The sequence below is a fragment of the Podarcis muralis genome, chromosome 9, assembly GCF_964188315.1.
Source record: "Podarcis muralis chromosome 9, rPodMur119.hap1.1, whole genome shotgun sequence".
Taxonomy (NCBI): Eukaryota; Metazoa; Chordata; class Lepidosauria; order Squamata; family Lacertidae; genus Podarcis; species Podarcis muralis.
The window spans coordinates 42,603,086-42,630,777 of NC_135663.1; positions in this window are offsets into that span (position 1 = coordinate 42,603,086).

Consider the following 27,692-nt stretch of genomic DNA (forward strand, 5'->3'; position numbering starts at 1 on the left):
TAAATTGTCTCCTCCATCAAAGAGAGCACGTGTTGCGGTGAGGTCACCCAAACTGCCTTCCTCTTGCTGGGGCAGGTAGGATTGGATGGCCTCAACTCCTGAGTGGTCGCCCCTCGGTTGCCGGGGAAAAGCCCCAAAACAAATGTTTTTGGGGGATGTGTTCCCCCCAAAAGCTCAACAACTCTGTCCGGATTTTCACTTTTGGGAATGTGGCAAACCTAGTATATTTAAAGCGCCTCACTTTCTGCTGTTGCGTCATGTGCCCCTGGGCTAAATGCTGCTGGTTTCTGGTGAGGGTATGCAAACAAACTAGTAACACAAGATACATAAGCAGATTTTTAAAAGAGGGCAGGAATTTGACAGTAGATATGTTTTCACTGAAACAGTATTGTTGAGTCAAACTTCCTTACAGCGAAGCCTTTAAGAAACTGATACATGCCAGGCAGTTTGTCCCTGAAGAGATTCCAGGAAAACACGATGACTGTAGTATTAAGAAAAGCAAGAGTAGGAATAATTGGGGTGATTCCTTCATCTGCTTGAATGCTCAGAGAAACAGAACTGGCCTAATAGCCCAAACACTGAAAGGCGAGCTCAATGAACTGATCATATTGCAAGTGGTTTTTTTCCTCTGCTGCAGTCAGATGTGGTTGCCATGGGGAGAAAAAAGCTATTAAAGTGACCAAGTAATATTATTTTTCTGACAGCAGTTGCTCTTTATAAATTTGAGAGGTGTGTGAAAATATATTTGCACCTTGTAGTTCTGTCTGCTATTGTTCTTAGAGTGAGCACCTTTCTCTGCACAATAAACTATGCAACCACTGCAGAAGATTCATAGTCCTGCTTTCCTAAAACTATATATGCAGTAACAAATCTGCTTTGACAATCTCAACTAAAGAATGGTATTTAATCATTTGCCTCTTGTCGAGCCATAATCTCCGCTTCTTTTCTGATTCCCATCTAAAACTGTTGAACAACTTCTTTCCTCTATTAATTCATTACATTTTATTAAAACCCTATAAGAATAATCCCGCTGGATGAGGCCAAAGGCCCATCTAGTCCAGAATCTGTTCACACAGAAGGTGGCCAACTAGAAGTCTAGGGGACGTTCACAGGCAGAATTTCAGCATGACAGCACTCTCCTCAGTTGGAATTCCCAGGAAATGATAGCCTTATACACCACGATTTTATCTAATCTTGTTTGAAAGCCATCCAAGTTGGTGGCCATCGGAACTTCTCAGAGGAGCAAATTCCATAGTTTAACTATGCACTATGTAAAGAAGCATTTACAGTGGTACCTCGGGTTACATACGCTTCAGGTTACATACGCTTCAGGTTACAGACTCCGCTAACCCAGAAATAGTGCTTCAGGTTAAGAACTTTGCTTCAGGATGAGAACAGAAATTGTACTCCGGCGGTGCAGCAGCAGCAGGAGGCCCCATTAGCTAAAGCAGTGCTTCAGGTTAAGTAAGGACCTCCGGAACGAATTAAGTACTTAAGCCGAGGTACCACTGTATTGCTTTCAGCCGGTGGCCTGGTTTAGTCAGGAAAACTGTGACAAGCTGGTAGGTTTCCTTTGTACTCCCTTAAATATGTGACTTGGGTTCAATGGGGTAGGTTACCTGAGTTCACTTTTGGAAGCAAAAAGGTTTGGGCTAGTCCCTGTGCAATCCATTAGTGGACAAAGAAACAGAGAAAGGAGTATCACTGTGGCTAGTTCCATTTATGAACATTGCTTATCACTCAGCCACACAAGCTGTGGACATGGACAGGAGGGTGGGGGGCAGACTGGTTTTTTTGTTTGTTTGTTGTTAAATGTCCAGTGTGCTTGACTAGGTTTATTCCATTTCAGAATCACAGTCCTGTCACATACCAAGCTGTCAAAACTGGTATCGCCTCAAAAGATGGGGTTTGTGGCACAAAACTAGCACCAAAAAATGGCATAAGTTTTGAGGAGATAGACCAGATTTGGAGGTTTGTCATTAGCTTACATTCTCATACACACAGGAGGGAAGTTTTTCCTTAATGTTAGGAGCGGAGCAAATATCTTCTAGTTCATGAGATTTTTAAAAAAGATTGCTTCACTCAGAATTATATTCTCTGTAAAACTTGGAAAGTAATTGCATAGTTCCTTCATGTTGATTCTGTAAAATGTTAAATGGTCTGATATGATTTAAATATTTAGCACAGAAATGAAAATTTTATGGTTTCCCATAGAGACTGTGGGGAAAACAACTGTAGTAGCAGTGAAATAAAACAACGCTAGAAGAAAAATGCAGTTGAGCTTTGCATTGAAGTTATTTGGAAGCTAGCATGTTTCTCTGCCTACAATTTAAAATTCTACAGAAAGTCATACTTTGGCCCAGTTCCTTTGAGATGCTGCCCAACTTGGAATATAACACTATACTCAACATTTATACCAGCTGTCATGCCAGGGTGAAGCCAGAGACAACTTTTGTCAGTGTAATCACTACTCAGGCACTAATCTGAGAGAGCTGTAGTGTCATGGCTAAGTTCTAAATCAGAAAGGCTCCTGTTCCGTGAACTCATACACTTAGAGACAGATTATATGTGGCACACCCTTAAGTGCAAAGTTTGCTTGTGTTAATAACCAGTGTGGGGACCCTGATCCGGATCAGGGTCCTAGAGTGTGGGTGTCAGGCTCCGGGGACTTGGCTTCCTCCCCCACTTCATAGCCGTCAACGTTTCCCTTTTTTAAAGGGAAATTCCCTTATTCCGAATAGGATTCCTCTCAAGAAAAGGGAAAAGTTGACAGCTATGCCCCACTTTGGCTGTAGATAAGCAGGACAAAGCGAAAAGAGTCGCTTATCATTTAAAGTGTCTTTGATGATCACAGCAAAAGAACAAAGCATCCATTCTTGGAATAAAGGTGTTCCCAGTTAAGGATTCCACCCACTTCCCCCCTAGTCACTTCCGATTGCAACCTGATTTTGCAACCACCCTGCCTTTTGTGCAGCCACCTTATCTGTGCGACGTGACCTTGGACTGATAGGCTGAATACTTTCCAGCGAGAGAGAGTCTGTCAGCTCTCTCTCTTCCTGTTCTTCTTCACTTTGCTGTTCAACCCCCAGTTCTTCCCAACTTTTGTCTTCAGAACTATGCCCCTCTGCAAACCACTGTTCCAAATCTATACTGCTCCACTGCAGCTTCAGGATCCTGGTCAAGAGCAGGGGGAGAGGGAGGCTCCCACCATTCCTCATCAGAGCTGTACTCCTCAGCCTGGTCTCTGACAGTGAGAGATGGAGGTCACAGTTCCCTGTGCCTCAACTGTCATTCCCCCCAAAAGTCCAAATTGTTCACATTGTTTGGCAGTTGTGTGATCCACATCAGCAAGCATACCACCCGGGCAAAGAAAACCCTACACTTAAAAGTGGAGCTACATGACTGACACCATGTGGAGTTTGGCTTCTAGGCAGGGCACAACACTCCTAGTCTTAGACCCTCCACCTGCAATGTGGGAGATAATAATTAGGCCTGGCATCAGTGGTCAGCCACTAGCTGAGGGCCCCAGTGGCGCAGAAGGTGACCTCACTGACCTGATTTGGCTATACCACCATATGTGATATATTGGTCATTGCATTTTGGGTGAATAAAAATGGGAGGTGGTCACCATGGTTGGGAACTATACCAGCTGTTTGGGACCCTTGGGAGGAGAGCAGGAAGTGAAGATATTGCTGGGGCAGCAGAGAAAAGTGTGGCTGCATTGGGGTAATGGGGGTGGGCATCAACATTGTGTCAAAAGCCACATGAAATCATGAAAGCCTTGATAATGCTGACTTATCTTACAACTAAGGGACACGGGTGGCACTGTGGGTTAAACCACTGAGCCTAGGACTTGCTGATCAGAAGGTTGGCGGTTCAAATCCCCGTGAGCTCCCATTGTTCGGTCCCAGCTCCTGCCAACCTAGCAGTTCGAAAGCACGTCAAAGTGCAGGAAGGTAAATGCCGTTTCCGTGCACTGCTCTGGTTTGCCAGAAGCGGCTTAGTCATGCTGGCCACATGACCCGGAAGCTGTACGCCAGCTCCCTCGGCCAATAAAGCAAGATGATCACCACAACCACAGAGTCAGTCACGACTGGACCTAATGGTCAGGGGTCCATTTACCTTTTTATCTTACAACTAGCTAATGTATGTGCAAAATGCTATCATGGAAGGCTTGCGCAACACACTAGTAAGGGAGCTAGCAAGTAACGTCATTGTCTCTCTCCAGCAAGAACGGAAGAGCAGAAGGAGACTCCTGACTCTAGCCAATTCAACAAAGGAGATAATGCCTCTGATATCTCCCCTGAAACAGAATTACATGGGCTTAGCTAGATTGTGGACCAACTTGAGTGTGTATCATAAATACTTGAGCCTTGTGAGATGCGTGGCCATCTGTCTTCATAGATTCTAGTGGTAACATTTATGTTCGGGTTCTTCAAGTTTTATCAGCCTTTTTATCTGATCGGGTGCAGTTATCTCAGCAGCAGCAAAATGATAAACTAGCATCCTGAGACAGTGAATTCATAAATGCATCAATTTTCTTTTCCTTGTGCAAATTTACTTTGTAAATGGGTTCATCTGACAAGGTACTGAGCGCCATCATTTCTCATTAGTGTCCACAGTCCATTACACAAACATAATATACACAGAAATGTCCAAAAAGCTCCATTACACAAACATAAAATAGTAGATTGACCAGAGGCAAAGGACAGCATGGCTCCTGTGTCTTTCACAGTTGTATAGAACAGGGAATTTTTACAAATGTAGCCTGTTCAGGATGTAGCATTCAGAGCTGAGTGTTCTATTCTGCATTTAAACCAAAAGTTAACAGCTCATGAAAAGCAGAAAAAATGAAATATAAAATGCTATCTTTATTTTTACTGAGCTACAAAATGCCTAATTTATGTATTAACCTAATGATCAGACATCATTAAATGCTGTTAGTTAGGCATTACAGCAATATTATGGATTGCTCTGTCTGGTTTATAAAGTTTAGGATAAAAGCCACTTAAGAAGTTAAAAGTGTCATAATCAGTTTTGGTTACACAGCTCCTACTTATTTTAAATTAATGGAGATATTTTCAGCATAATGTTAATGGACTTTTACTGTAACTTTCCTGAGGATGAGTTATTACAGTGGATGATGATTGCAGGTTGCCCTTCATAGATGTACTATTGACAGGTCCTGCCTCTATGTTGTGTTAGTTCTTGTTCTCTTCTACAGATTAACTGCACCTCACATAGGTTCACTTATGGGAGAAGGGAATTTATTCATCGGGACACCATCTGCTGTTCCAGTTCTGGATTCATTCTGTGGTATGATGACTCATTAGTAGAGACTGTAATAGCCTTGTGCATGGTAAAGATGTCAGTGGAGTTGCACCATAGATGCTAAATGCTTTAACTATCTTGTAATAAGATAATTAACACTCCAATCACAAAACCTACTGCACTGGAACACAATTACTTAGTTGGGATATACCATCAACTATGCCAATTCAGTGCAATAAAAAGCCTTAATGCCACATTGAGGCAACAGCATACTACCACAGCGCAGCAATGTTCCAGCATATTTTAAGTCAGGGAGCCAGGAAATAATGTAACAGTAAAACAGTTCATTACGGCCTCCTTTCCTACACTTTTGCAATTGCCTTTATTTTTAATTCACTTCTTTTTAATTCATGTCTGCCTTCTGCTACTTCTCCCTCTCCTGCATATTTTTCTGACTGTTTATTTCATTGTACTTTTATTCTTCCTCATGATTCCACCCAACTGTACTTTTTGTACTTTCTTGAAAATACAAGAGCCACTGTGGCTTAGTATTTTAAAACAGCTCCAGGAGACCTTTGGACCTCCAGCTCCCATCACCCCCCAGCAATCATGTTGGGCCACAATATCTCTGCATGTCAGTGATGTAATGGAAGCAGTCAAATGCTGAAAGACCAACTTCACCTGGCTCCTCCCTCAACCCTCAGCGGCAGCCATTCTGCCAGGCTTGAGGGAGATTGAGATGGGACTGTAGGGCCTCTCCATTTACAGTGGTACCTCTAGTTGTGAATGGGATCCATTCTGGAGGCCCGTTCACAACATGAATAGAACGCAACCCGCAGTGGTGCATCTGTGCACATGCAGGTCGCGATTCGCCGCTTCTGCACATGTGTGTGACATCATTTTGCGTGTCTGTGCATGTGCAGAAACCCGGAAGTAACCCTTTCTGGTACTTCCAAGTCGCTGTGGGATGCAACCTAAAAAAACGTGTCATGAAGCAAACGTAACATGAGGTGTGACTGTTCTCTTAAAAGACCAGTAATGTTTTGCTCCATCTCTCCTTTGAATATTTCCATTCTGGGTGATCCTTGCAAGAATTTTATATGTAACAACAACAACAACAACAACAACAACTAACCTGCCTTTCACCTTAAGATCCCAGTGAGGGTTACATTATTAAAACACTATAATAAAAACAATGTACAATCACAATAATAGTGATGGAAGTAGCTTTCTTCTTTCTCCATCCCAATCCCTTTCCCTTTTGTGTCATGTCTTATAAATTCTAAACCTGAGGGCAGGGGGCGTCATATTCAGACCTCAGATGTTAAGACCAGCAGAACCACTGCTTCTAGTATCACTGCTCTCAGACGTTCAGGCAGTGGTGGCTTGGAGGTCTGTGGCAGCCCCTACAGTAAGTGGTGGGATTCCCTCCCCACAGAGGTGTTTCTGGCTTCTTAACTATACAGATTTGGGTGAATGCTGAAGACAAGCCTCTTTACTGAGAGCCAGTGTGGTGTAGTGGTTAAGAGCGGTAGACTCCTAATCTGGGGAACCGGGTCCGCTCCTCCACATGCAGCTGCTGGGTGACCTTGGGCCAGTCACACTTCTTTGAAGTCTCTCAGCCCCACTCACCTCACAGAGTGTTTGTTGTGGGGGAGGAAGGGAAAGGAGAATGTTAGCCGCTTTGAGACTCCTTAAAGGGAGTGAAAGGCGGGATATCAAATCCAAACTCTTTGGCACCTGATCTCTGTGTTTTCTGGACATCCTCCCTCTGCCTATTCCTGTGATTGTAATTTATTCTAACTGTTTATAATCCTGATTTTTAAAAAAAATAATTATTGTAACCGACCTGGTACCTGCTGGTGACAGGCAAGAAATAAATTATTATTATTATTATTATTATTATTATTATTATTATTATTATTATTATTACCATAATAATTTAAATGAATCTTTATTAGATCTATTCCTGTTAGCATAAAATAGAAAATATGTATTTACATTCCTAAGGGCTTCTCAGAAGGCTTTTGAAGGCTTTTGATACAATAATAACCTTTGCTTAGAACAAAATTAGTAACATGCCGTGGAATATGCAACCCCTCCCCAAACTATCTATATTTAAGGACGGGGGGAAATGGGGCTTATTTAGAGAATAAATAAGCAAAGTACAAGTCAAAACAATTCATACATCTCAAACCCATGGTAATTTGTTTAGATAACATACCACGTGACAGGGAAGAGATTAACTTTACCGCAGTCTTTGGGATATTTTTAGTGACAATTACCTTGACATATTTTAAACAACATAATTGTCTACATTTTTCTTTTCATTTTGCTCATTTACCAGACAATTAGCTACACTGAATTAGGCGCCCCCACACCTAAGCATGAATGTGATTTGAAGACGTTGAAAAGGGTGAAGAAATTATAAGATGAAATGAGATGAGAAACATTTAAAGGGAAATAAAGTTGCAGTGATGAAATGAAATATGGAGAATGGGAAGCACAACATGTTGCTGTGCATTTGTAATTAATTAATTAATTAATTAATTAATAAGTGTATTTAAACCCCACTCCATAGCAAATCAAACTAAATTTTAAAAAGTAGATTGATAAGGCTGTTTACATGATGTTGTTGTTGTTTAGTCATTTAGTCGTGTCCGACTCTTCGTGACCCCATGGACCAGAGCACGCCAGGCACCTCTGTCCTCCACTACCTCCCGCAGTTTGGTCAAACTCATGCTGGTAACCTCAAAAACGCTATCCAACCATCTCGTCCTCTGTCGCCCCCTTCTCCTTGTGCCCTCCATCTTTCCCAGCATCAGTGTCTTCTCCAGGGAGTCTTCTCTTCTCATGAGGTGGCCAAAGTACTGGAGCCTCAGCTTCACGATCTGTCCTTCCAGTGAGCACTCAGGTCTGATTTCCTTAAGAATGGATGCATTTGATCTTCTTGCCGTCCATGGGACTCTCAAGAGTCTTCTCCAGCACCATAATTCAAAAGCATCAATTCTTCGGCGATCAGCCTTCTTTATGGTCCAGCTCTCACTTCCATACATCGCTACTGGGAAGACCATGGCTTTAACTATACGGACCTTTGTTGGCAAGGTGACATCTCTACTTCTCAAGATGCTGTCTAGGCCTGTCATTGCCCTTCTCCCAAGAAGCAGGCGTCTTTTAATTTCGTGGCTGCTGTCACCATCTGCAGTGATCAAGGCGCCCAAGTAAGTAAAGTCTCTCACTGCCTCCATTTCTTCCCCTTCTATTTGCCAGGAGGTGATGGGACCAGTGGCCATGATCTTCGTTTTTTTGATGTTGAGCTTCAGACCATATTTTGCGCTCTCCTCTTTCACCCTCATTAAAAGGTTCTTTAATTCCTCCTCACTTTCTGCCATCAAGGTTGTGTCATCTGCATATCTGAGGTTGTTGATATTTCTTCCGGCAATCTTAATTCCAGTTTGGGATTCATCCAGCCCAGCCTTTCGCATGATGTATTCTGCATATAAATTAAATAAGCAGGGAGACAAAATACAGCCTTGTCGTACTCCTTTCCCAATTTTGAACCAATCAGTTGTTCCATATCCAGTTCTAACTGTAGCTTCTTGTCCCACATAGAGATTTCTCAGGAGACAGATGAGGTGATCAGGCACTCCCATTTCTTTAAGAACTTGCCATAGTTTGCTGTGGTCGACACAGTCAAAGGCTTTTGCATAGTCAATGAAGCAGAAGTAGATGTCTTTCTGGAACTCTCTATCTTTCTCCATAATCCAGCGCATGTTTGCAATTTGGTCTCTGGTTCCTCTGCCTCTTCTAAATCCAGCTTGCACTTCTGGGAGTTCTCGATCCACATACTGCTTGAGCCTTCCTTGTAGAATTTTAAGCATAACCTTGCTAGCGTGTGAAATGAGTGCAATTGTGCGGTAGTTGGAGCATTCTTTGGCACTGCCCTTCTTTGGGATTGGGATGTAGACTGATCTTCTCCAATCTTCTGGCCACTGCTGAGTTTTCCAAATTTGCTGGCATATTGAGTGTAGCACCTTAACAGCATCATCTTTTAAAATTTTAAATAGTTCAGCTGGAATACCATCACTTCCACTGGCCTTGTTATTTGCAGTGCTTTCTAAGGCCCATTTGACTTCACTTTCCAGGATGTCTGGCTCAAGGTCAGCAACCACACTACCTAGGGTGTACGAGGCATCCATTTCTTTCTGGTATAGTTCCTCTGTGTATTCTTGCCACCTCTTCTTGATGTCTTCTGCTTCTGTTAGGTCCTTTCCACTTTTGTCTTTTATTATGGTAATCTTTGTACGAAATGTTCCTTTCATATCTCCAATTTTCTTGAACAGATCTCTGGTTCTTCCCATTCTGTTGTTTTCCTCTATTTGTTTGCATTGCTCGTTTAAGAAGGCCTTCTTGTCTCTCCTTGCTGTTCTTTGGAAATCTGCATTCAATTTCCTGTATCTTTCACAATCTCCCTCGCATTTTGCTTGCCTTCTCTCCTCTGCTATTTGTAAGGCCTCGTTGGACAGCCACTTTGCTTTCTTGCATTTCCTTTTCATTGGGATGGTTTTCGTTGCTGCCTCCTGTACAATGTTACGAGCCTCCATCCATAGTTCTTCAGGCACTCTGTCCACCAAATCTAAATCCTTAAACCTGTTTGTCACTTCCACTGTGTATTCATAAGGGATTTGACTTAGATTGTATCTTACCGGTCCAGTGGTTTTTCCTACTTTCTTCAGTTTAAGCTTGAATTTTGCTATAAGAAGCTGATGATCTGAGCCACAGTCAGCTCCAGGTCTTGTTTTTGCTGACTGTATAGAGCTTCTCCATCTTTGGCTGCAGAGAATATAATCAATCTGATTTCGATGCTGCCCATCTGGTGATGTCCATGTGTAGAGTCGTCTCTTGTGTTGTTGGAAAAGCGTGTTTGTGATGACCAGCTTGTTCTCTTGACAGAACTCTATTAGCCTTTGCCCTGCTTCGTTTTGATCTCCAAGGCCAAACTTGCCAGTTGTTCCTTTTATCTCTTGATTCCCTACTTTAGCATTCCAGTCCCCTATAATGAGAAGAACATCCTTCTTTGGTGTCACTTCTATAAGGTGTTGTAAGTCTTCATAGAATTGGTCAATTTCAGATTCTTCAGCACCAGTAGTTGGTGCATAAACTTGGATTACTGTGATGTTAAAAGGTCTGCCTTGGATTCGTATCGAGATCATTCTATCATTTTTGAGATTGCATCCCAGTACAGCTTTCGCCACTCTTTTGTTGACTATGAGGGCCACTCCATTTCTTTTACGGGTTTCTTGCCCACAGTAGTAGATGTGATGGTCATCCGAACTGAATTCGCCCATTCCCGTCCATTTTAGTTCACTGATGCCCAGGATGTCAATATTTATTCTTGCCATCTCATTTTTGACCACCTCCAACTTACCCAGGTTCATGGTTCTTACATTCCAGGTTCCTATGCAATATTTTTCTTTACAGCATTGGACTTTCCTTTCGCTTCCAGGCATATCTGCAACTGAGCGTCCTTTCGGCTTTGGCCCAGCCGCTTCATCAGCTCTGGATCTACTTGTACTTGTCCTCCGCTCTTCCCCAGTAGCATGTTGGACGCCTTCCGACCTGAGGGGCTCATCTTCCAGCGTCATAACTTTTATATGCCTGTTGTCTTTGTCCATGGAGTTTTCTTGGCAAGGATACTGGAGTGGCTTGCCGGTTCCTCCTCCAGGTGGATCACGTTTGGTCAAAACTCTCCACTATGACCTGTTCGTCTTGTGTGCCCTGCTCGGCATAGTTCATAGCTTCTCTGAGTTCTCCAAGCCCCTTCGCCACGGCAAGGCAGTGATCCATGAAGTGATCCAAGGCAGTGATTACATGATATTGTATCTCAAATACAATCCAAACTCTTCTTCTTCTTCGCTTATGAACAATTTGGATTAAGAATGCTGCAAACCCGAAGTAGGTGTTTTGGTTTGTGAACTTTGCCGTGGAAGCATGTTCCGCTTCCTGTTGAGTGTGTTCCAGTTGTAAATGGAGTCCCCCGCTGCTATGGGAAAGCACACCTTTGTTTAAGAATGCTTTGGTTTAAGAGTGGACTTCTGGAACGGATTAAGTTCATAAAGCAAGGTACCACTGTGCTGCTCAAATGTGTCAACTCCAGTCTCCGTTGGGAGGAACATCTTCATAGGAGGAGGAAGTGAATACACAAGCTCCACTAGGAGAGCTTTGGGCTACAGAAGAACCCCTACCATAGTTACAGGTTGATAAGGTGGTCATTAGGAGCCCACGATTTCCAGTGTTCCCTGGGAAGAAGGACGGATTGTTAAACCATTCTGGGTATTGTGATTCCCGTAGGTATCTGGTTGGCCACTGAGAATTGGATGCTAGACTAGATGACCTTTGGCTTGATCCAGCAGTGCTTTTTTTATGTGCTGATGTTAAGCAGACTTCGGAAGACTGTTTCAGTTTTTCAGAGACTTCATTTTGCCTCCAGAATTGCGATTCTTAGCTCCTATATCGCCTCTGCCTACTCTAGGCAACTAGTTGATCCCATTTTTTCACTAGATCTCCTGACTGGTCACATAATCAACAATATTGCCAGATTTACTCAGTTTAGAACAGAAGTTTGGTCTAGTCATAATGTGTGTTTGCTGTATCAATCAAACCTTATTTTCTTGTACAGCTTGGATTGTAAAAGGAGACTCTCTGCATATATGGAGAGAGGACTTTTAATACAAAACTTTTTAATGCTGAGCTTTGGAAACAATTTACTGCTCATATAAAAGCTAAACACTCCCAAAGGGCAATGTTTAAGGATTTCTGGACGAACATGGCTAAGCCCAGATAAACTCTGGAGCCTTAGGAAACGAATGAGCTGTTTAATCTCTGAACTTGTCTGACCAAGCCCTGAAACACTTTCTGACCAAATAACCTTATAGCCTATATATAGATATACTTTTTCTTTGTTATCTAGCCTATATTTTACTGATCTTTTCTGCCTATGTTGAAAACAAGAAAAGCATTTTTCCCCCAGAAGCCTCAGCACATTGAATACAAATGTTCCAATATCCAAGAATTTGAGAGTATAGAAAAATAACACTAAATCATGGTTTATTAAACTATTAAATAATGGCTCAATGCTATGTGTGAAACCTATCTAGAGGCTTAACAATGGTATTATAACCAGTTTGTGGAGTGCCTGGACTCCACTTCTAATTCTGGATCCCCCTTCTAATTCTGGGGTACCAGTCATTTAATTTAAGCATGTTAAAATATAAGCCATGTTAAGAAATAAACTAAGTTGGCTTCCTGATGAACTAATTGCCTGGAGAGATGGACCATTAAAAGAGTGCGAAGAAATGGGTGAAGACCCGTTAAGAAGGCCATTGTCCAAAAGGAAACACAGTCCCTGGTAGGCATGCTTTGTACCTCTGGGATCTCACACTGCTTGGAGATGGAGGTGGCCTGTAACAAATGTTTATTGCCAACAAATTGTGATCTGAAGCCATGATATTTTGTTGACCTGTCTACCTTGGTTTGTTTTGAGTATGGTTTGCCATTACATGTGTACCTAGCACTCTTAACCATGGTCAGTTTGATTACTCCAGACCTCACCAAACTACAAAGGCATGAGGAAAGAGCATCTGAAAAACAAAGCAAAACACACTTTGTAGGCATAAGATGTTATTTGTTTGTGATTGCTTGATTGTCTATGGGACAAGTCATTGTTAACTGGTTAACTGGACAACTAATTTGTTAAAACAATGAATTCAGCAAGCCATTGGTAGTCGGGGATCTCTGACTCTTAAAGTTGTTTCAAAATGTGCTCCTATGCTTTTGCTTTGGAGGGATTCTGTTGTTTTATTTGCTATAGTATTTTTTCAGTTTCATCATCTGTTATATCTGTTTATCCACTGCACAACATTTGTTACCCTTATATATACAGAGACAGTTGATGTTAAGAAGTATTTAAATATATGAATTAATACATAAATAAAAAATGTGCAGATTATGTCAATATGATACAGTGGGTTGGGATTGTCAGTCAATTTAGATCTCTACACCCACACCCACCCACCCACCCACACCCCTGATATAAAGCATTGTCTGATAACCAAGGCAGAGAAAGGTGTGAAAATAATAATTAGCTAACATAAAATCAATAAATAAAAAGTTTTCATGTTTTATAGAAATGTGTAAGGCCAGTCATTGATTCCAATTAAAACAGTAATGGAACCTCTGTTTAATAAGCAAGCATGAGAAAAAGGCTCTTTTTTTGTTGTTGTGACCCCCAATTATGGAATTCCCTCTGTGCTGAATTGCACCTGCTTTCTTCTTGAAAAGCCTATAAGTGGACCTTAAGAAATCTGTTCTGGATTGCTTTTTCTTAAATGCCTTAATTTACTCTTGTTGTTGTTTTTAAATCACTGATCTGTTTAACGTTGTTTTAGACTAACTTGCTGAAACGTTTCTGGTACTTTTAAGTTGCTGCTAGTTGTTTTAAGATTTATTTGGGGATTTTTTAAAAAAAATGTAAATTGAATGTTGTCGTGTAAGTCATCTTTAAATGTCTGGGCCCTAAAAGGTAGCCTAAAAATACTATCATAGGTGGTTTAAATCCAAAGCCCAGCCATATCAGGTTAGCTCAGTGTGGGCAGCTCAAAAATACAGCCAGGATGCTGCATGTGTTTTACTGAAACTATTTTCTCTCTTAACATATTCAAAAATCTAATTACCAATGCTTTTCTTTCAAACAATGTTCTCACAGCTATATAGACTTCTCAGCTTTCACCTGTCTATTGGGTACACCTCTATATCTGTGGCATAAGCACAGAAGTTCAAAATTTAAGCAGGGTTGTGATCTTGAGGTTAGTCAGTATCAAAGCTCTAATGACACCCCCCTGCCCCCTCACTAATTGAGCTCATATATTTGAGGCACACTTAAAAATCCCTTTGCATCTATTGAGGCAGAGGTCAGCTGCTGCCAAGATGTCATACTCATAGCTCATTGTGAAAACACTGTATGCTGGTGGCAATGTTTCCTTTTGCAATTTATGGGAAGGAAGAAGAAGAAGAATTAGCAATCAAACCAAACGTCTGCCAAGATCCCTCTTTCAGTACTGTGAAACCTTAAATTGGCAAATGTTTTGTTGAAATGAAAAAGAAGGCAAATATAAGAATATGGAGAGGGTATGTGAATTGAAGGAAAGCTATGAATTATCTGCTATCTGCATAGAATCCAAGAACATGATAGAAAGGGTAGATTTAGTAAACTGTCCCTTCTATTACAGTTCTCAAAAAAATACAACAGAAGTGATGGAGAGGGGAAATGGGAGAGAGATATGAGCCAATGTCAAATCCATGCTGTTGTGTTTCAGGCAGTGTCTGTCAACATTGGAGCAGTAAGTAAAAATAAAGGTAAAGGGACTCCTGACCATTAGGTCCAGTCAGTGGCGTAGCGTGGGGGGTGCAGGGGGGGCCGGCCGCACCGGGCGCAACATCTGGGGTTAGGGCAAATCCACAGGTTAGGGGGCGCAAATCCACGGGTTAGGGGGCGCAAATCCATGGGTTAGGGGGCGCAAATTACTTGCCTTGCCCCGGGTGCTGACAACCCACGCTACGCCACTGGGTCCAGTCGTGACCGACTCTGGGGTTGTGGCGCTCATCTCGCTTTATTGGCCGAGGGAGCCGGCGTTTGTCCGCAGACAGCTTCCGGGTCATGTGGCCAGCATGACTAAGCTGCTTCTGGCAAACCAGAGCAGCACACGGAAACACCGTTTACCTTCCCGCCGGAGCAGTACCTATTTATCTACTTGCACTTTGACGTGCTTTCGAACTGCTAGGTTGGCAGAAGCTGGGACCGGACAACGGGAGCTCACTCCGTCGCAGGGATTCAAACCACGACCTTCTGATCAGCAAGTCCTAGGCTCTGTGGTTTAACCCACAGCGCCACCTGCGTCCCAAGTAAAAATACATGGATCTAATTATCTTTTTTTGTCCCATCTACACTCTTGGTCTGGTACATTGAGATAGCTGCTATATCTCTGAGAGGTCTTCAGTCTCAGGCTAGGACCAGGCCACTAACAGTGTGAGTTATGCATCTTAGTAATTTCAGTGTTATTTTCATATTCCATCAGCACAAAAGAAAGATGCTCTGAATTCCAAAAGGGATTCATTTCCCCCCTCCCTAATCCATCCCCCCATCCTTCCCAACAGAATTATCCCTACATCTATGGATTGAGAGTGCAATAGTTCATCTTTTCCTTTATGATCCAAATGCTCCTGAGCTAAGATGAAACTGGGGGAGGCAAACATTAACCCATACCCCCTCCCTCAAGAAGCAGAACATGTTTTACATGCTTATACTCCAAACAAAAATAAGAGAATAATAGCCCAATTCCCCACTTTTTTGATTATAGAGCTCAGAGCTCTTTGTCAAACTTACAGTTGATAGTTTCAGTGGGACATCAGGCAGGGAAGAAGGGACTAAGCCATCTGTGTGTTGTTTTTGCTGCTGTTGCTTTCTTTTACACAGGTGTCTTTTTTGTCTTGTTTTTCTTCCTTTTCTTTCATTTGCTGCCAGTCTCCTTATTTGAGTTCTGTGTCTTCCTCTCTGTGGCCTACTTCTCTCAGTTGTTTATCTTCATTTGGTTGCAGTCCCAGTTGATTTAATAATTTTTAGCTTCCAGTTGTGTGGAAGTTGTTTGAATGGGTAACACACCAGCACCTTATGCCTGCTTCATGCAGTACTGTGGTGCAAATTTTAAACCCACACCTGTGTTGCAGCATTACTGCACAAAGATCCTGGCAGAATTTTTTTGTTAAATTTTCTGTTATAACTTCCAGTGCCACGAACTTTTGAAATAAGCCATTTTTAAGTTTGAAGAAGGTAAAGTGAATAATAATGTCTCTCGGGGGCTCACCATTGTTTTGGATGGAATCTATGCTCTTGACATGGCCTGCTTGTATACTGTAATGGCAGCAAAAAGTATTTGCTTTATCCGAGACAAAAAACTCACATAGGTCATACCCTCCAATATCTCGCTGACCAAAATCAGGATGCTCATTCTTTGGGCCTGAGCTCTTGTGGGAGCCAACTGATTTGCATGAGAGCGTGAGACCATAAATGAGCATCTTTTGGTCCAGTGCTCTGGCATGGGTCAGCTGACTTGCACCAAAGCACCAGATCAAAAAGCAGGACATTTTGGGATCCCATCAGAAGCCGGGATGCCTTCTGTAATTCTGGGATGTCCCACTTAAATTGGGACGGGTGGGCAGTATGATAGGTTGGTGTCTGCAAAGCTCTGTTCATTAACAGATAAGCTTTTCCCTCCATGGAGATTTAGTTATATTTAATGCAAAATGTTGCCCATTTTAAACCCAAGCTATGTTTGTCTCATCATTGGTGTGCAAATAGTAGCAAATTAATTGGAGATGGGATAAAGTGTTTAAATAATATTAAGAGATATAACCTTATTTTACATTATTTCACACACCTTCCAGTGCCTTTTCCTGTTTTGGTTTCTGTCTTCCCATGTAACCCTTGAAAATTTAAAATTACATACCTAGAACATCATTTTCTCCTGTTGCTAGATAGTCTACTACACTAAGCATCCTTTAACCTGCCAGTTGTTTTATTTTCTTTATTTTTATGGCAGGGCATATGAGCTTAATTGATCATGCCTATACTGCTTTTTGAAAGTTGCATAGGCATTTTCCCACTTAGGTTGGAGTTACATTCCCCCCATAAGTGAAATCATGTAAGTGGGGAGCACCCCACTTTAACAGGGAAGACACACAGGCAGGAGGGAGGGAGGGAGGGAAGGAGGGAGAGACTCATCCTGGAAATCGCTTGGGGCCACAGCTTGTCCTGTCCTGAGCCTGCCTGCCTGCCTGCCTGTGGAGAACCAGTGTGTGCGATGGCAGCTGGCTATGGAGGGAGAGGGCTGAGAATGGCACCCAGCAGAACTGGTGCCAGGATGTGGGCACGGACGTGCGGCAGAGAGAAGGCACATCCCACCCTGTGCCAATGGTCAATCAAAGGTTGCCTTCCCTTCCTTGGCAACTTCTGGACAGCAGCACTGAGTGAGGAAAGGCCAATGTCTTTATTTATTTCACAGTGCCCTGCCTGAATGCAGTTGCACGCGAATGGGATGTGCATAAGCTTGTGGGTGAGTGTGCCTGTACTAATTTTCTAGAGCAGGGCTAGGGGGAACTTGTGACTTGACAGATTGCACCTGTCTCCTTGGAAAACTGGGGTCTAGCTAGTATTTATCTGAAATATACTCGGAGTCGAGAGTGGATTTCATGCTCTTTATTCAGCTCATAGTGGCGAGGAGGAATGGAAGTTCCCCCACAATATCTGCTTTATATACATTATTTACACAATGGGCTGCATGTGATTGGCTAATTCTGGGATTCTCCTGTAGGCCAATCAGGTTGTGGATTCACTTCCACCTGGAGCTGGATTGGGTGGCTCCTGCGGACCAATCATACTGCTGCATTGTTCTAGGACCAATCAGACAGCTGCATTCTGAATCCTATTGTTCTAGGACCAATCAGACTACTGCATTTTGGATCCTATTGTTCTAGGACCAATCAGACTGCTGCATTTTGGATCCTATTCAACTCAGTACATAACATTAGCTATGAAAGTTAGTGCTGTGCCAGAACCTCTCTCCTCCGGTTTTTCAAAAAAATTCTTCTCCTGAAAGGAGCTTCTGTTTTTCTGCTTCTTTCTCTGGGCACTTTAGAATTTCCTTATAATTTAGGTGACTGTTGGGTTGAGCTTACCTTCCCATTGTGAATGACTGTGGGTGGTATGTGCGTTTTTCTCTTCATTAAACTTTTATTCAATGCTCTGCATGCTCCACTCCTGTGTGTGCTTCCTGATGTGAATAAGACTCCTAGGAGAAGTTACCTCATGATGTGTTCCCCTGAGCTTTAATTATAAAGAATGTGAAGCTACAGAAGCTAGCTGAGATGACCTGAGATGATGCAGATGCAGATTTTGTTTTTAAGAGAACTTCTCAATTCTGTGTTAAAACCACCCACACCCCAGGATTTATTTAAAAGTAAAAAGAATTCAGATTATATATTTGTCCAGTGTACAGCAAATAGGCTCCCCATATCTTGGTCCTTACAGGAAAGCCCATCAAGTTTGTTTGTTTGTTTTACCAAACACAGACACTCAAGAAGGCTGTATAGTTGCAGGTCACTGAAAAGATGATTTGTAGAATGAGTGACAGGACATTGACAAGCACCTCTTGGCCACCTTGAAAGCAGGGTAATGTGGGAGAAAATTCCCTTGGGCTCAAACCAGATTCCCATTTAGTCAGACTTTTATGCAGTAATGCATTACAGGGCAGAGTCGAAAAAAGTCCGTGAGAGCATATCCATTACGATACATGCTATATAGGGGGAAATGTGTTATTTAGGCTGTTTCATCTTTTCCCCACCCACCTTCTGTCACCCCATCATCTCTCAGCCATCTACACTCCTTGAAAACACTTATTCAACCCAGGTTTTTTGCTTTATGTGCAGAGCCTTCCTTGTATCTTCTCTGTTAGTTGCTTTTCACTGTAACAGTCAACATGAGGCACCTCCTAAACTGGTTGTTGGCAGTTTTGCAGCCAGGATGTACCATTGCATGCGTGAAGCTGGCCTCACTGATAATGGACTTTGCAGAATTTCTGCCTCAATAATCACAACTGAAACCTGCACCCCCACAAATGAGAATTTCTGCACTATGCTCTCTTCCCTTTCATAATTTTTGGATCTAGTTTCTATTCTTGTAAATTGATAAAGAATGGCGAAAAAGCAGGATAATTTCAAGCACAGTGCTAAGGAAAATACAGAATGTCACCCCCAACGTGCACACTATTTTTAATTCTGATGGCGTATTTTACATCTTCCTTGGCCACCTTAAAAACAGGTGTACGCTAAGTGCCTTTTAACAGTTGCATCTTTATTGTTGCTGTTTTCCAGGTGAACTCTGAGGGTTTTATAGCGGGGGAAGGAAAGCTAAAATGGAATGTAAGTTAGAAAAAACAGGCCTCGAAGGGCACATCTTTAGAAGAAATGTGAAACCTTTTTGTTTCTCTTGTTGAGTGGCACAGCTGGTATGCTCTAAAAGGCTGAAAAGTTTTATTGTGGAAATCTAGCGCAAAGGCAAGAAATCTGTAAAACTACATGTGAAAGCCATAGCTTTTGTGTGCCTTTACTGATCTGATACCAAGCATCTCCAGGATAAGCAAACACTTCCAAAATAAACATCTACAGGGTAGTTGAAAGGAAGAGCTGGGTGGGAATAATTAGGGAGCAAGGGAATAGTTGGTGCCTTTTGTTCATTCCACTCTTTAACTTTTGTTTCTTTTTTACAATTAGGATGCATGAAACAATTGCCAATCCTCAGATGGCCTACTACTTTCACTTGGCCTACTCTGAGTACAGCTTAGCGTGAACCAATGACTTTTGTGATATGGGTGTAGCTGCTCATTGTTAGGTATTTGCCAGGGAATAATTACAATTCAGTTGGACATAGGAGCACATAGAGCATGTTTGAATCTCATATATGTAAAGACTTGGCCACTATCAATATTGTTATGGTATTTTCACAACTAATAGGACTCTTCCCCTAGTACACATATATGAAGTGTGTATATTTTAACAATCCCCAGCCCACAGAGGAGACACTTCAATGGCAATAATGGCAGTAAGGCTTCAATGGCAGCTAGAATGAAAGGGGAAAGCAGTTTTTCCCCCTAATGAAAAAATAAAAATGAGGGATGTCAGGGGACTGCCTGTGAAGGCAGGGAAGGGAAGCTGAGGTGCAGTTGGGTTACAGGGAACCTCTGAAAATTTTGCAAAGCAGTTCCTCTTCCTGTGGTGGGGAAGCCACACCTCCAGTGGGAAAGAGGAGAAGGGACCAGAGGATGCTGCTGGGAGCCTCAGCACCGCTCCTGGTCAAGCTGGTAAGGAGGGAAGCACGCCTCTTCCGTCGCCCACCCTGTGCAGAGGTGTAAAACACAAAGAAGGAAGGAAAAGGCTGGGGGTGACTAAGCTATTATGTTGGGGGAGGACCTGGAAACGACCACTCCCGGATTCTGCTAGCGATTGAGGCAGACATGAACTTGTGGTAAAAGGTAAAGGGTAAAGGGACCCCTGACCATTAGGTCCAGTCGTGGCCGACTCTGGGGTTGCGGCTCTCATCTCGCTTTATTGGCCGAGGGCGCCGGCGTACAGCTTCCGGGTCATGTGGCCAGAATGACTAAGCTGCTTCTGGCAAACCAGAGCAGCGCACGGAAACGCTGTTTACCTTCCCGCCGGAGTGGTACCTATTTATCTACTTGCACTTTGATGTGCTTTCGAACTGCTAGGTTGGCAGAAGCAGGGACAGAGCAACAGGAGCTCACCCCGTTGTGGGGATTCGAACCGCCGACCTTCTGATCGGCAAGTCCTAGGCTCTGTGGTTTAACCCACAGCGCCACCCACGTCCCTGCACTGTAAATAGTTTTGCACCAAAATAAAACCTGCAAAAGACAGGTCGGAGTCCTGACTGGTTACTCACGAGCAACCACCATTGCCATCTGACAGGTCACATGAAGACTTTTGTGCTTTAAGAACTGGAGCCACAACTTCTACTAGCCTGGCCTGGTTCTTTCTGGCTCAACTGCTAGCAGTGATTGCAGAACGATGCACCTGGTTTTATAAAATGATGAACTGGTCTTATAAAACACTAATGTAGGATGTACTAATTTAACTTGACCTAGGTTTTAGAGGATTTTATTTTAATTGCAATCATGTGAAGGGGGGAAATGGCTATACTCACTGGCCCTGTTCCCACTTTGTCCAATCAAGACAATGGGGGAATATTTAAAGAGAAAATGTTGTGCGTGGTTAGGTTTCCCCCACAATTTGGAACCATGTGTAATTGCAGCATGTGTGGGGCAGGATAGAAGCCGTAGCCTCCCGCTGGTGGTGGGTTTGCCAGAACAGGGATCGGGTAGGGAGAGGTGGTGGTGTAACCAGGGGAGCACCTGGTCGGCACCTGTGAGCTACCATCAACCTCGAGCTCCCCCAACCTCTCTGCCACCTTGCCCCAAACCATCCCAGTGTCATGAGAGCCAGTGTGGTGTAGTGGTTAAGAGTGGTAGACTCGTAATCTGGTGAACCGGGTTCGCTTCCCCACTCCTCCACATGCAGCTGCGGGGTGACCTTGGGCTAGTCACACTTTTCTGAAGTCTCTCAGCTCCACTCACCTCACAGAGTGTTTGTTGTGGGGAAGGAAGGTAAAAGGAGAATGTTAGCCGCTTTGAGACTCTGTCGGGTAGTGATAAAGCGGGATATCAAATCCAAACTCTTCCTCCCCCTCCCCCTCCCCCTCCCCCTCCTCATCCTCCTCCTCTTCTTCTTCTTCTTCTTCTTCTTCTTCTTCTTCTTCTTCTTCATGAGACAAAGGTTATTAAGAGCAGAAGCAGTAAGGCAAAGCCGACACAATCATTCAAGCCTAAGCTGGCTAACTACTGGTGATGACTCATTCTCCCTATAAAAAGTAGCCAGCCTCTCTATGAGCCTCAGTCAGAGAACTGTATGGATTGTGTATGGAGTAGTCGTGCTGTTGTTGCTATGTAAAGCTAAGGCAGACAGAGTGGCTCCAGGACTCTAGTGAATCAGTAACTAAGACTGTGCCTCTGTGAAGAGTCAGATAGCTGCTATGAGTGCTCTGTGTATGCTCTTTAACTATGCTGTTTCTGAACAAGTTTATTTTCTTCAAGTAAAAGTTTCATTCTGTTTATAAAGAAGACTCTGCGTTGATTAATTTACCGTTGTGACACCCAGTTCCAGCAAATGTAGTGCCACCACCAGGAGAGCACTATTGACACTCCTTCCACTGCTGATGTGCACAGCAGGCTCCCCCATTGAAGACATTCCCTCTACATGTGGATGACTTCACTCACCGCTCCACACGCTTAGAATTGTGGGAGGAAAACAAGTGAAATGGGCTGCCATCATGGCTGGTTCATGCATGGTCCTGGCTTGTGTTTTCTACACACGCACACACACACACATACACACAGACACACACACAATGAAAGAAATTAATGTTCACTTCCCTTCTCATCTGTCCAGGACATTTAGTTTGAACCAGATCCTATCATTGAGCTGTTTGCTTATGCATGAAGTACATGGACCTGTTTGCATACAGATATGCAGACATACGTTCCAGACAAATAAAAAGGAGGTTTGATTTTAAGTGAACTAAACCTTGATTGAAGCTGATTTTTGCATATCATGGTTCTTACGACTGAAAAAGATCACAGGAAACAATGAAGAGGCAATTAAAAATGGGGTGGAACCTCTTGGCCTAGGAATATTTTTTCATGAGACACGTGTATAATTAGCTAGCAAAAATAATAATATTAAAATCCCTATATTTGAACTAATGTCTGTTTTTAATTCATCCTCCCCCCCCCCCCCGGGAGGTGCTCCTAGGAAAGAAATTGCTTGAATTTATGACAGTTCTAATCAAGCGTTGCATGACAATAGTGGGCATTAATTAGACTGGGCGGAAGTCTTATAAAATAGTAATTTTCCTGAGTTATTTTGAGCATCATTATTTGAAGGTTATGAACAGACATTGTTTTATAATAAGATTAGTGCTGCTGAACATAGAAAACAGCTATAGAATCCCCTCCCCCAAAAAATCTATATTCAACCGCATAGTCTGAATTAGCATTTTGTTCATTTTCTGCATGGATTAGCGATGCTAATATACCAGATATGAAGGGGTTAGGAAAAGAATTGTAAGTAGCTTTTGGTGTGTGTGCTAATTTGGGCTACTTTCTAGGAACTGGAGCACCTCCATAGTAGCGCTGCTGCAGGACACAAGCCTTGCCAGCATCATGCATACAGCCAGAGCTCTCCATAACGTTACACAAAGTGAGGCCACAACCTCAGGGAGCTGATACTGAACTTATTATTGTTGTGGGGCTTTTTAACTGCCAGGGAATGATGAGGCATGGGGTGGAGAGGTGTTTATTATTTTCTGCCTCAACAGAAAATAACTCAACAGCCTTGGGCATTATCAGTGTGGTGTAGTGGTTAAGAGCGGTAGTCTGCTAATCTGGGGAACCGGGTTCGCGTCTCCGCTCCTCCACTTGCAGCTGCTGGGTGACCTTGGGCCACACTTCCTTGAAGTCTCTCAGCCTCACTCACCTCACAGAGTGTTTGTTGTGGGGGAGGAAGGGAAAGGAGAATGTTAGCCGCTTTGAGACTCCTTAAAGGGAGTGAAAGGCGGGATATCAAATCCAAACTCTTCTTCTTCTTCTTCTTCTTATCTACTTTGGCTTATGATGGTGGGCGCCATTTGCTGCTCCGCCTCAGGAAGAAGACTGCTTTGGTCTGCCACTTGACACAGGGGTTCTTACGTAGGATCTGTTCAAGTGTGGTCCAGGCTTCTGATAAAAAGGCATACCATTCCCAGATATACCCTCTGCCTTGTGGGACATCTTTGGGGAAAGAAAAGACTAAGGAGTAAATCCGACGCAAATCCAGAGTGGAGTTCCTAAGACAGTTGGATGATACCTTGTACGCCACCTTCCGGCAACTCATGCAAGCTATCTGGAGTCAAATGTATTGCTCTGCTTTCCTTTGGACCACAACAGCAAGGCCGAGAGGAGGGGGGTCTCATCATCTGGGCAGCCCAGGACCTCCATGCACACAAATTCCACTGGTTTATGCGGAAATTGTTCTGTTTGGTTGTGCGCCTTTTGTTGTTTTATTTATTGTTTATGAGTACTTCTGTTTGTAATTATGTACTGTATTTTTCTGTGTATTGGATGCTCCCATGTATAGGACGCCCCCTATTTTGGGGGACTTCAAATTAAGAAAATGGGGGGAAATTGCCCTGACGTTGAAATTTTTTTTGGGGGGGAAGGATTGCCTAGAGGCTAACAGCCCCACATGTCTATCAGGCTGTCTATCAGCTGTTCCCTCACCGGCAATCGCTGAGCTTTTTTTGGGAGGGGGAGAGTGGTGAAGCTTTTTTCCCAATTACTTTTAGCACTTTTCACCTTTCCCACGGAGCCTCCATACAGTATTCTGCTTGCCTCCTCCCAGTCTGCCCACCCTACAGCATGGAGGGAGGCTGTAGGCAGCCCGTTTTTGCCGTGTGGTGTCTTCGCGCAGCTTCATTTGTGCGCAGGCGGTGCAACATTACACAGGAGGAGTGAGGCGAATGAAGTAATATCTCTTAATATTGGGAATTTTATTTCCAGGCTATCATCATTTGAGCCTATTCTGACATTCCTATCTCCCATTAGGTAAAATGGCAATCCGGGGTACTTAATTTGTAGGGAATAAAGGAAACTATGGAATTTACGCCATGTGCTCTCGATCTGTGTTTGCAGTGTATATGGTGGGATATAAGCTGAATAAGAATGATACTCTTGGATTCCAGATGCAAAGTGATCCCCAGCGCCAGCTGCTCAAAAACTGAGCACTCAGTACCCTGTGATGCCAACTGAGTGGAAACCAGAGTTACTAGCCCCCCCCCCCGGTCGTCCCCTTCCGAGCGGTTTAGAGGCCTTGATTTCATAGGCATGGTAACTGTCGAGAACTATGTTGTCAGTTGCCCAGGTTTCCTGCAGCATTATTATGTCAAACCCCGTTATATATTCATGAAATGGCTCGTCCCCTAGTTTGTGGGCCCAACCCACTATGTTCCACGAGATAATGTTAAGGCTGCACGTTCCATAATTGGCTTGGCTTCATTGTGGTGGGGAAATTGTTATCAGCTCTCCCACTGATTCGGTAGTGATGCAACCGTTCTTAGGATATGCACGGTGTTGTTGTTCTCGGGGTTGAGTTGCAGCATTTTCCCGATTTCCCGGCATTGACGGTGTTATCTGAATTGCTGGGACCATCGGGGGGTCTTCGTCAAAGATAATTAAATCTGTCTCTGGCTTTCTGTGTGTCACATTTCCCTTGGGAGGAGCGTCACTTGGCATTGGCTGATCAGATTCCAGCCGGGGTAAAGAGTGGTGAAATTCAGGATCTGCCAAAGGCGTAATGGAGTGTCCTATCTTTGAATTATCTAGATTGGGCTGGCGTTCTTTGTGTGTTTGGCCTTTTTGTTCTGAAGTTTTCCTCTCCAAGGGAGTGTTACAGCTGGGTTCACTGCACATATCCATCTTTGACAGCCCTTCCGAATGAATCATGGCCCTATGGCAAAAGCCGTTTGGCAGAGAGGGCGTGATTGCTTGGGGTCGGTCCGGCTATACGACAAGTTTGGCAGTACAGTGGTGCCTCGCAAGACGAAATTAATTCGTTCCGCAAGTCTCTTCGTCTTGCGAGTTTTTCGTCTTGCGATGCACGGTTTCCCATAGGAATGCATTGAAAATCAATTAATGCGTTCCTATGGAAACCGCCTTCAGACCAGGTCCGGGGACAGTCTGTCCCCCGACCTCTTCTGAAGGCTGGGGGGGGGGGGGACAAGGGCTTTTCTTCCCACCCCCAGCATTTTAAAAAACCCCGGGACAGCGGAGGACTTCTCCGCTGTCCGGGGCAATCTTAAAATGCTGGCGGGCGGCATTTTAAAATCGCCCCGGGACAGTGGAGGACTTCTCCGCTGTCCAGGGCGATTTAAAAGCCCCTGGGAAGGCAGGCAGGGGGGACAAAGACTTTTGCCCCCCGCCAGCCTTCATAAGAGGCCCAGGACCTCTTCTGAAGGCGGGCGGGGGGCGAAAGTCTTTGCACCCCCCCCCTGCCTGCCTTCAAAAGCCCTCCGGGACAGGCAGGCAGGGGGGAGCAAAGACTTTTGCCCCCCGCCCGCCTTCAGAAGAGGCCCAGGACCTCTTCTGAAGGTGGGCGGGGGGCGAAAGTCTTTGCTCCCCCCCGCCTGCCTTCAAAAGCCGTCCGGGACAGCAGAGAAACGTGCTGCGTTTCTCCGCTCTCCCGGGAAGGCAGGCAGGGGGGAACAAAGACTTTCGCCCCCCACCCGCCTTCAGAAGGTGTTCCCTCCCCGCCGCCTGGCTTCGGAGCATCGTTCCGAAGCCGGGCGGCGGGAGGAGGTGTTCCCGCCCCGCTGCCAGGCTTCGGAGGAAGTCCGAGGACAGTGGGGAAGACGCGCTGTGCTTCCCCGCTGTCCCGGATATTTCCCTATGGGCTGTCGTCTTGCGAAGCAAGCCCATAGGGAAATTCGTTTTGCGAAGCGCCTCCAAAACGGAAAACCCTTTCGTCTAGCGGATTTTCCATCTTGCGAGGCGTTCGTCTTGCGGGGCACCACTGTAGTTGTTTCTGTTCTGTGTCTTTAAAAACGTGCCTCAACTCAATATTATAGTCCTGAAAGAGGGTCCTATATTTCAGGAGCTTTTTAGGGGTAGCTGAGTTGGAAAATGTCACCATGAGTCTAGTGGGCTGAGGGTCTGTGCAAAGCAAGTTTATAGCGATCAGAGTGTTGCAATGGATATTTAGTAAAAGCTTATGGGTCTCTGGACCGTAATAAAGATTGATTGATTGACGTAATATCCCCCTCTGTGCCTTTGACATCAGCAAAACATTGCGCCTTGTGCTCCTCCTGTGTAACGTTGCGCTGCCCGCACACAAATGGAGCTGTGCAAAGATGCTATGCAGAAAAAACAGATTGCACGCAGCCTCCCCCATGCTGCCTCTGCCTGTAGGGCGGGCAGAGTGGGAGGAGGCTAGCAGACTGAGAATGCCCTGTGGGAAAGGCGCTGCCTCTCCAGTTGGCCACAGCAATCGGAGATCTCTCTCCCCTCCGTGCCTTTCTCGCATGGCCTTGTTAGCCTGCAAGCCACAATCAGGTGGCATCTAAATGGTGTTAAATAAATAAATTAATTCAGAGAAATAGTGTTTGTGAGGATTTGGCCTTAGATTACATTCATAAAAAAACCAGCTAGATTATTCATAAGTGACATCTCTAGTCCCACTAGTATATCTTTTTCACAAGAAAAATAAACCTGGGTTCCTTCCCCCTTGCAAATCACTGCATTCATTTCATCAATGGATCAGTACTGTCCATCCATATCTCAAAGTCTGTATGCATGCAGATTCAACACCAGCTTTTCAAGATACAGTTGCATTGTATTAAAATTGTACCTAAATTATATGGAGATTGGCAGTTTATGAAAGTACATTCCACTTGGCAGATGCCAACACAGTTCTCGGATCAAAAAACTGTGAAATAAATGATTTATAAATGATTTAAACTGTGACATAGACATGTTTTGGCTGGCTCTCTAAAAGCAGTCCTACACCCACATTCATGGGACTGAACCTCACTGTTCACAACAGAGCTTACTCCTTAATAGGAGTTATTTGCTCCATGGATCAATCACGTGATATATGTCATCATCCAAGTTTGTGACAAGGTAAAAATATATATGTTCTTGTTCCTGTAATCC